Genomic DNA, 9944 nt, shown 5'->3' on the forward strand with positions numbered 1-9944 from the left:
TGGTTAATTTACAACACAGTGGTGATGCAAACAGCCTTTGTTGCACAACTCCGCAAAAAAAAAATATTCTCAGAGAACAGCCAGATCTTTATACCTGTATTTTATCTCCTCCTGAGCTAGAGACCAGGACTTTGCTGCAGGTCCTCTTCTTAGTCATTAGAAATAGAACAAATCTCAAGGAAAACATCCTTAAAATTTGGGTTTGGGTCATTCAAAAGGGGAAACAGGTAAAAAGTCTGGATCCAAGTTTGAACTTCCTCTGGGGAGCATGTTGTTTGGGTTCTGGGGCTTGGGTTTGGTCCATCTTAATAAACAGAGCTGACAAGCACAACCTGGTTAATTCATCATGCATCTGAAAATGGAATAAGGAAAAGAACAGATTTCTATTTCTTCAGAGGATGCAAGTCTGAGATTAAGAAGAATAAAATATCTAGAAGCTTACTTTAAAAATAACAGAAGGTTCATCATCTTTCTTTAATCCATACCCAAAAGTGACCTAGACTGGGAGAGAATACAAAGCTTTCAAGACAGTTTCAGAGTTTCTATGAGCTCATGACCCTTTGTGTAATCCGCATTATATGTGAAATTGTTTTGCAGTGAACTAGGAAATGATCAGTATCCAGCATGTCACTAGGGACTCTTTCAAACTGTATAATTAGAATAATTTCACTTGTATTGGGCAGGGCAGGGATTCAAAAAGCAATTCAGAGGCAAAAGGGCAAGCAGCCAGACCATGCTATGTGGAGCTGAGTTATGTACTTCGTATTTTATTGCTCTTCCACGTAGAATCTGGCAGTCATCTATTTAGCAAATGCTGCTATTTGTTGTCTGCAAACTCCTCTGAAATAGTACCAGTCTGCTCAAGTTCAATACAATTGAGCAGGAATGGCCAGGAATAGTTTGCAGGAAATATAACGCAGAAAGTTCGGGTTTGGAAACTGAATGGCAGAGGCTCTCAAAAACTAAGACAGCTGGTGCAAAGGGGCCCTTCCTAAGCTAAAATGACAGTAGAGAAAGTGTGTAAACAACATTTCCACGGGTGTAAAAGCGGGAGCAGAGTGATGCTCTGTGTCCAGGACACCCATTCCTGCTTCCATCACCGATTTTCTTGCAACAGTTGGAGTTACTTTAATATCACGAAACACATTTTGCAAGGAGCTTATCTGTCCCAGTGCAATCATATTACCTTCAGTCATTAATTTTTCTAAAGACAGGAATATTTGCAGTGTGTTTTCCCGAAGTTTGATGAATGGTTTTCCTCCAGCATCTTCTCTAAGCTCCCTTCCTTCATACGCTCCTTTCCTTGGTGCCTTCTGTCCCTCCACAAAGTGTTTGTTCAGCCACACCAAACCACACGCCTCTGCCGCTCTGGGAATATTTGTCTTTTACTTGTTACAAGGAAGATCTGCAGCCTTAGAGGAGAGATAAAAACACAACTTAACCCCTCAGGAACTACTCTGAGTGCCTTGGTGACACAGTTCACTTTAGAATTACAGTTCCTCATACATCAGATGCCTGCTGCTACAAAAAGAGTCTCCTATAAACAAAATCCTGGTTTATACCTTAATTCATATTGATACAAGTACCCAAGATAACCATCCAACCACAATACAATATGATGGGAGATAGCATCGCTTCTTTTGAAAACTAGAAATAGTTTAAGATGTAGAGAACATCAGGCCACCAACCTCTTTGTACACTACAAAGGGAAGAACCATAAAGCAGAGTTTGCAAGGCAGTTTTCCAAGATAGATGCGCTTGGTGAAGTGCTTTGAAGAGGGTCAGCATTACATAAATGCCATATGACAGTCGAGTCAGAAGATTCCTGCAAAGAACAAATTAAAACCAATTAACCTGGCAAGAAGTTAGTCCTTCCATTATGATAGCAGCTCTGCTCTGATAAAAGCAAGAATTCAAACAAGTCGATGATTTCATCTCCTTGGCATGGAGATTACAGAACAGCTGCACAGCTGAGATGTCACAATGAAGGCAAATGCTTACAGAAGGTTGTTCTTCATGTTTTTTGGCTTTTAAATGTTAAACTGCCTGTGCTATCCATACCTGCCAGGAATGTCAACAGTGGCTCGAGTGCACATCTATTCCCTTTAATCTGGGACAATACCAAATTACAAGTGATAAATCCTCTCATTTTCAGAGCCCAAAGCAGCAGAAGAATGGGTATTTGGACAGAGAAATCTTTTATGTTGGCTTGGACAGTATATATGCAAAGAAGAGCAAACTTGCTGTGCCAGGAGAGCAGAATCAGTGCATTCACCTTCCCCTGCTGCAATGACTTAAAAGATGGACTGCAGAAAAAGAATAAATGGAAATAGTGACTTGCAGGGCTGTGGTTTGTAGCACCGTTCAATTCAAAGCGCTTTCGCTGTAGGAACTTGACAAATGGTCATGTTTTCTAGAAGAGAAAAGCTTTTGAAACATTCAAAGGGTTTGTGCATCCCACACTTACCCAGGGAGCTCAAGCACAAACTCGTCTTGCTCTGCGAGTTGCTGGTGCTGCTGGAGCTGCTGCAGCGTAGCGCGGGAATTCCCTCCGACACACAGGGAAACGCACTGAAAGCAAAGGATTTGCAAAAGGCAGAGAAAACACAGGGTTTGGGGCAACTTCCAGTTCTCGGAGACAAGATGGAATTTTTTCTTTGGATGGATTATCTTGTAATAACTGCACAAGCTTTTCTCCCACCTTTTCTGAACTAACTTATTGGCTACTCTTTACTCCAGAATTTAGACTACGACTCACCCTTTACATCCTTTCATCGAGGCATCATCTTTGGGGTTTGTAAGTGCCTTTTTTGATAACATTATTTCCACTGCCCTTGGTGTTCTATCGCTCTATGCGATGTGTCGTAGCCCACCGTGCCCTGGGGTTTGCAGAACAGCTGCCCTCGCGATATCAAGGTGAACAGATTTGCCCAGAATTACAATTTGGCTCTTGATTTTCTTCCAACTGTAAGAGTGCAATTAAAGGAAAGAGAATAAGAAAATACTTAGATGACCTGAAAAGTCTCCTTGCCAATTCGTAATACGAACCTGAAGCCTGTAAAACGATGACAAGTACATGAAACTGGAAGGTGCTGGCTGACATTTCAGAGTACAAACAGCCACAGCTTCATCCAGATTGCAAAATATTAATGATTTCAAATGGAAAAATCTAATGAGCCAAACACTGGCATTTCTTTTCTATTTTAGGGACACCTAAAATATGCTTTTTGTTGTTTTCTCTTAGAAAACACCACTTCTGGAAGTGAAACAACTCAAGTTTAAACATGGGAAGAACTAGAAAAAACAAACAAACACACACACACACAAACCCAACAACAACAACAAAACCAAACCTCAACAATATTCACACACACTGTCCATTTCAGGATAAAAATATAGATCAAGATCGAAATTGTCTTATTTTAATTAAGAATGTGTTTCTAAACGCTTAAAAACATAATACTTTGATAACTTGCTTGCACTTCAAACTATTGACTAGTATGCAGTACCTTGCACTTTATGCTTTTTGCTTGGTATTTCTCTTTCACTTTCTGGTTCTTGAGCCAATTCCAGAACAGTAGAGTTGGGTTTAACGCCACCAAATGCAATAGTAACACTTAAAGTGGCTCTTGACCGCAGCATTTCTGGACTTCCTTGAGAAAATGCTTAACTTCTATATCGATTTCTGAACAAACAAGGATGGATTGTCATCCTCCCGTTTGCTGTTTCATCTTCCTTTTATATATCTGCACAGACACTTGAATTTCTCCGGACTTTTTGGTGGTTTTTACTTTGTTAAGACCCAGCAGGCAGTGTGCCAGCCCCACGGTCAGGTGCAGTAACCCAATGAGTGTCTAATTTTCAATTGCACACTCACAAATTAAACCGCAGCTGCTGTCCACAGTGAACCTGATCTGCTCACTCAGACATCATTAGGGAAAATCAATTAATTTTTCCATTCTCCCAAACGGTGCTGCAGCTGAATAGGAGGAGAAGAAAGAGAAAAGGGGGGAAAAAAGGATTTCTGTGTCTATTGTGTTGGAAAGATAAAACCAATGGTATTGAGTAGCCAGGTTAATGCAGGTCAGTTACAGCTCGAAAGAAAGGAGATACAAGTAGTTTGTATTACATTTTATAGATGAAAATGAGAGCTGGTCAAGCATGAAACAAACCTGCTTGGTGCTCAAGCACGACCTCCTTACTTTTTTCACCAGATACTTTTTCCATGTACTTCTGTTTTATAATCCTGGCTTGAGATTAGTTAAAGGTGAATGGAAAACGTTATATTAAAAACTAGAGGAAAGGCTGCCCTGAAAAACTGGCTTCAAACTCCTGACAGTTCAAAGATTTGTTATAATTTGGTAAAAATGAACTGTAAAATAAGTTTTTGGAAAACGCAATGAATTACGGTAGGATTTCTTTCCTTTTTTTTTTTTTTTAAATCATGAGCCAGACATGCAAAACCCCAAAGATGATGCTTAATTGAAACTCATTGTACAGGGCAAAAGACAGAGCTCTGAAGAAATGTCCATTAGGGTGGCTTTTATGAAATGAAATAGAGCTGAGTGCATTCCAGGTTTTAATGGAAATTTAAAAACCATCATTTTTAAGGGTGGGCATTTCAATCTGAGTATATTAAACAATTTTTAGAAACACTCTGGTTGATGTTCACTACAAAAAACTTATTTGGTTAAGAAGATTAAACGTGCAACTCAAAACACTCTTTTGGCAAATTCTGGCTTGACGATGGGCACGTTCTGATCACGGTCTGAAATGAATCATCAAGAACGGAGGTAGCCAGAGAGAATTCATCCTGTTCAGACACCCACATTGAAACTTTCATGAACTAAGTATTTGTTACAATTATATTTTCTTGTGGAAATATATTTCTTATGGAAATGTTAGCTGAAAGCAAAATAAATACAAATCATTTTAGAAGAAAATAATCTTAATACCTATAATTCTTCCAAAAATGTTGTACTAGAACTTGAATTAATTAGATGCTATTACATGCTAAATCTTTCCTATAGATGATATAAGCAAATGTCTCCTATCCACAGCACAGTTATTCATTAAACGCTTCAAGTGTCAATCCATGCACTTACAGAATTTTTGGGAGAACTGGTAAAATATCATTCATAGACAACTGAACTGAAACCTTTGGGTGGTGGGATAAGAAAACCAGTTTTCTGAGTGCAGAGCAGATGATGCAACGGGATTGTGTGATCTCAGGGGCTTCGAGCAGCTCGCTGCACCACGGTGAGGCTGCTCCTGGTTGTACCAAAGTGAGAGGAAGTAAATCACGGTAACTGAGCAGCATCCAGCAACATCTGATCCTGTAAGGAGGCGTCTTATCCATAGGAATTCCAGCCACAGAAATGTGAGAAATCTGAAAGTAGACTTCTTTTTGTTGTTGTTATTGATTTTTTTCTTTTAAATTAAAATTATAAAAATTCAGGGAACAGGAGGATGAGCTGCAGAGCCAAACACTGCAAAACTTCTACTCAAAAGCCACCAACTTTACACTATATATATATATATATATATATATATATATATATAATTGTTTTTAAAACCATAGGTATAACTTCTTATAAGATTTCAAATGACAACATTTACGATGAGAAGAAGGATCAGAACGAGAGGTGAGAAATTCATCCTGCTGCTCCAATCTCTGTCCCATCCAAACACACACCTACCCCTACGGTTTGTGCAGAGACACCAGCACCATAACACACCCATGCAGCATCACATCACTAAGTAATTAACTAAGTAACCAATTAATTAATTATAAAGGAAAGTTACTCTTGTAACACAAATCAGTTAAAGAGCTCTGGTTTCAGAAATGAAGTATTTACTAAAAGAACTAAAGCAACAGGGCTGCCATTGTTCACAGGAGAGACTCTGTTATTCTTAATTAACTTTTCAGAATGTAGGGAGCACTCGAATGACCAAAGACTAAATCATCAGCTGGTGTGAATGAGCTCAGCCCTGGGAAGGTGAGGATCCGTGTCCTCAGTCTAGATGATGATGACAATGATGATGATGATTATTATCTTATTAGTGGAATAATCCCACTCTCCAAGCACAGGGAGATATCTTTCAGTATTGCTTAGATATAAAGGTATTTATTAGGAGTTTGTTAACTGCTCGCTGGTCTGGCTTTAATTAACTATGGGTGCAAAAATCCTCAGGCAAAAATCAGCGGTTCAACACTCAAACTCCTAAGCAGGAGATGGACTGCCCAGAAGATAGAGAGAAATAAAACGTGCCATGGAGGGAGCGAAACAGGGACAGAAAACTCGCTCCTCCTGCATCTGTAATGGTGTGTTTGATGGCGTGTTTGACTGCTCGCGCCGGCGCGTTTGAGCACTTCCAATGGGAAAATCAATCTGTACAGACCTGATCAGTGACAAACCTGTTCTTCTGACAGTAGTAAAAACATCTATTAAGATCACTTTACATGGAGATGAGCAAAAGCAGAGAAAAGCAGATATCAGTTATTTAATGGGTTTAGTCTTTTGTTCTCTGCTGAGTCAGACAAAAAGCTCAGAGACCTGTCACTGTGCAGCTTTTCTTATCTATGAAGGCTGATCTATTATACTGAGGTAGCGTGTTTTTAATCCACTCTACTCGCTATGACCTCATGGCTGTGAGATTGCGTTGTCACTTATAAACACGTAATTGTGTGGGTTTTGTGTGGACACTGGGGGATTAAATGTGATGGATTCGCATATGAGATAGCTAAATACAAGCTATTGGCCTCATATTTTCCTTTGTTTCTAGGGAAAGGACACTTAATTCAATATATATGTGGCGCCAAGCAGCTCCCATTTTATCTCGTACTGAGCCTAATCCTTATAGAGATGATGGATTTCTTCACAGTTTGTTGGTTATAACAAGAATATAAGGTTTGCAGCAGTGTAATGCTTTGCAATTCAGATCTACTTTCCTCAACTGATCAGTTATGATGAACAAGCTAAGCTTTGCTTTGTTAGTCTTTCTCCTAAAAGATCAGCTTTTGAAATTCCCTACTTCTTTAACTTTCAGTAAGGGATGATACAGCTGAAATGATGCTATGGTGACATAACAAAGAACAGTAAAGGTCAGACCAGATTAATTTGCTACAGGATCAGCTGGAGAATATTAAACCTCTTAACTGTAATCCTTTGATAACCAGTCCTATAATGTAATCATCAGTGTACATCCAATAACACACATGTTAATTACTTTAGCCTCATATTTTTCATTTTTAATCAAAAGACAAATTTTAAAGGATGCCAACACCCCCCGCCCCCCAACAACAACTAAAATAACTCATTTCAGCTAAAAAGAGACTATTTTTATGAGGTGGCTGGGGAAAAGTCAGCCTGGAAAATATCCTTATGAAGGAAGCATCTGTCACAAGTCAAAACGTTATCGCTGGTCCCTGGGGAGAGCCAGCCTAGGTACAAACAGCCAAATACTCAGTGCTGAGTTTTGACAGGCAACGGGTGGATTTTGTGTCCTGGAGAGTGTGTTATTAAGCTGAGTCTGAGCAGCTCACTCCCCACAACCTTGAGTAGCATAAGAAATGCTTAAAAATCCAAGTTTGGAGGAGAAGAATGAGTTTTTTCACATGCACAGAGAATTGAATATTCATGGAGAGGTGGCAGCTATTTTGCACAAGATCCATAGGAGTATTTTTTCATGAAACCAAGAACACAAATGTCCCAAATGTCCCTCCTGTGCTGGTACAGCCCACCCATCGCATCCCCCTCAGAGGGAAGAGCCGGAGCTTTGTACCAACTGGGCACAACTGGGTTCATCTGCCACGGAGACCAACACACAGAAAACATCAGGCTGCGACTCACACATTTCTGCAACCGTTCCGGAAACAATTCACCACCCTTTAAGAGCAAGAGCGCTTGTGGGTGTGCTGCACAGCTTGTGTACACATATGTCTTTCAGAAAGGTGGAAAAAAAACCCTCAAAGTCTTGAAAATTAGGAAAAAATACATCCACAAATTGGTTGCGACTTCTCTTGGAGCCAAAACGTTGTTGCGCTGAAACACCGACTTTCCTGAAGGTGGTGAAGTGCTGAATTGTTTTGAAGTCTGTCCACTCTTTTGATGACTAAATTGGAATTTGGAGGTGTGACTTTAAGCGTTCACAGTGTAACAGTTGATAAAGTCTGAGTAAACAAATGGGTAAAGCCCTCCCTGCTCATTCCAGAAGAGCAGAGATCAGGCTGGACTGAATCTGGATAGTGTGGTCCAACTTTTAAGAGAAAGGGCAAACACTGTTCTCCTTAGAGTAGCCTGTAAAGCCTCAAAGTCCTTGGGAAAAACACAATCCCATGGGTACTCTGAGAAAGAATATTTATACATGACTTCAGTTCCAAATCTGCTGTAAAAGTCTGGATGTACCCAATTATAACAATGCCCTTTTTGATCTTAACAATGTCATCATTTCACAGTATAATTTCGGATTTCAATAACTCTTTCTTTGCTTTCAACATCCTTTATGGTGAAATTTGCTAATTGGAAATGGAGGTGCATGAATGAGTTCAACAACAATTTCTGGGCTGAGGTATAAGGTTCCTCCAGAACAAAATAACCACTTAAATTTCTTATGCTTCATGTTTGAAGAGAATCCAGCTGCACATTTCTCCGGCATCCAGCTGTGCCGTACAGCTGGCTGGATCTTTTAGGGAAGAGGTCGGGTCTTGGGAAACCTGGGTTCAAGCTCATTGCACCAACATCCCTCCAAGGGCTCAGGTGCGTCACCTGAAGTACATTTATATGTATATGGCATAGGAAATAACATGCTGAATCCCTGCTTGTGCTGAAAGAACTGAGTCAGGGATGCAAATGAATTTGGGAAGCCTCCCTGAACTGGCTTGCAGCTTTTGGTGTATTCTGATATTCAGGCTCTTCTTCCTTCCATAAATACTATGTCCTAAAAAAAAATGCTTCCATCAAAACTAAGATCATCTAGAGAAACCCATGAAGAAGCAGAGGGTGCACTTTTCTCTGATAACTGATCCCAATGTGTTATTGTCCTCAGAAAGACAAAAAAAAAGGAAAGCTGACCTCAGGGGCAATTCTTGCTCTGGCTTGTGCTGTAATGCAATAGGATTTATAAATCTTTAATTGCAGTTGGTTTGCTATAAATGCTTAATGAAAACATGATGTCCAAATGGCTGTTGGAGGGTATTAGTGACTCGGCAGAGTTACAAAGCCGCCGTGCTGTAAGTAACCTCACAAGGGGCAGAAGCTACAAAGGATTCGCATTTATTTCTCTTGCATCTATTCTAAAAATGTGCCAGGGATAACAGGGTATGTGTGTGTGCGTAGATACAGGCATGTGCACGGAATTACACAGCAATAGTTTGATCAGCTCGTCTGGGAAATTTGAGTTTGTGTGGGAAGGCAGTTACATCATTTGAAATTGCTTTTAATTAAACCTTTAAAGGTCTGTTTAATCAAAAAACTGCTCAGCACTCACACCTCCTTCCTCTGCAGGGGACACGCTCTTAGTGACTTCACTGGCAGCATCTCCAGAGAGCAGAGCTGAAGGATGAAGGAGAGAGGGGAGACCCTGGTGAGCACCCCAGCTCTGCAGCCCCCCATCTGCCAGGCACACATGGCCCTGGAATCTCACTCTTCACAGCAAAGGCTTTTCTGATTCACTTCTTCCCTTGCTTATCCTGCTACCCCAAAAGCAGAGGGTGGAAGAGGAGGACGGGACCCCACTGAATATAATGTGTCCTTTTGGCCATAGTTGACTCCTGGATGCAGATCAATTAAAAAGAGTCTTCACATAATGATCTTTTTTTTTTTTTTCTATGGAAGAAAGGAAGGGAAAGCAGCACCAGACAAGCTCCTGGCTGTTCTGACTCATGTGGCTTCCTGAAGCTTTTACTCTGCACCATTTACCCTGCATAAATCAATTGCCAGAAT

General features: G+C 40.3%; 1 long non-coding RNA gene across 1 annotated transcript in view; it reads right to left on the reverse strand.

Annotated features, from left to right (window-relative positions):
* LOC110365796 (uncharacterized) overlaps positions 1–5514 on the reverse strand; it is a 23438-nt gene extending 17924 nt beyond the window's left edge. The window contains exons 1-3 of the long non-coding RNA XR_010467087.1: positions 2468–5514; positions 1689–1825; positions 1187–1412 (exon numbers count right to left, since the gene is read on the reverse strand). This is a non-coding gene — a long non-coding RNA (uncharacterized LOC110365796). The remainder of the gene's footprint in view (positions 1–1186; positions 1413–1688; positions 1826–2467) is intronic.
* Between the last annotated feature and the right edge of the window lie 4430 nt (positions 5515–9944).

Source organism: Columba livia, chromosome 18, assembly GCF_036013475.1.
Source record: "Columba livia isolate bColLiv1 breed racing homer chromosome 18, bColLiv1.pat.W.v2, whole genome shotgun sequence".
Classification (NCBI taxonomy): domain Eukaryota; kingdom Metazoa; phylum Chordata; class Aves; order Columbiformes; family Columbidae; genus Columba; species Columba livia.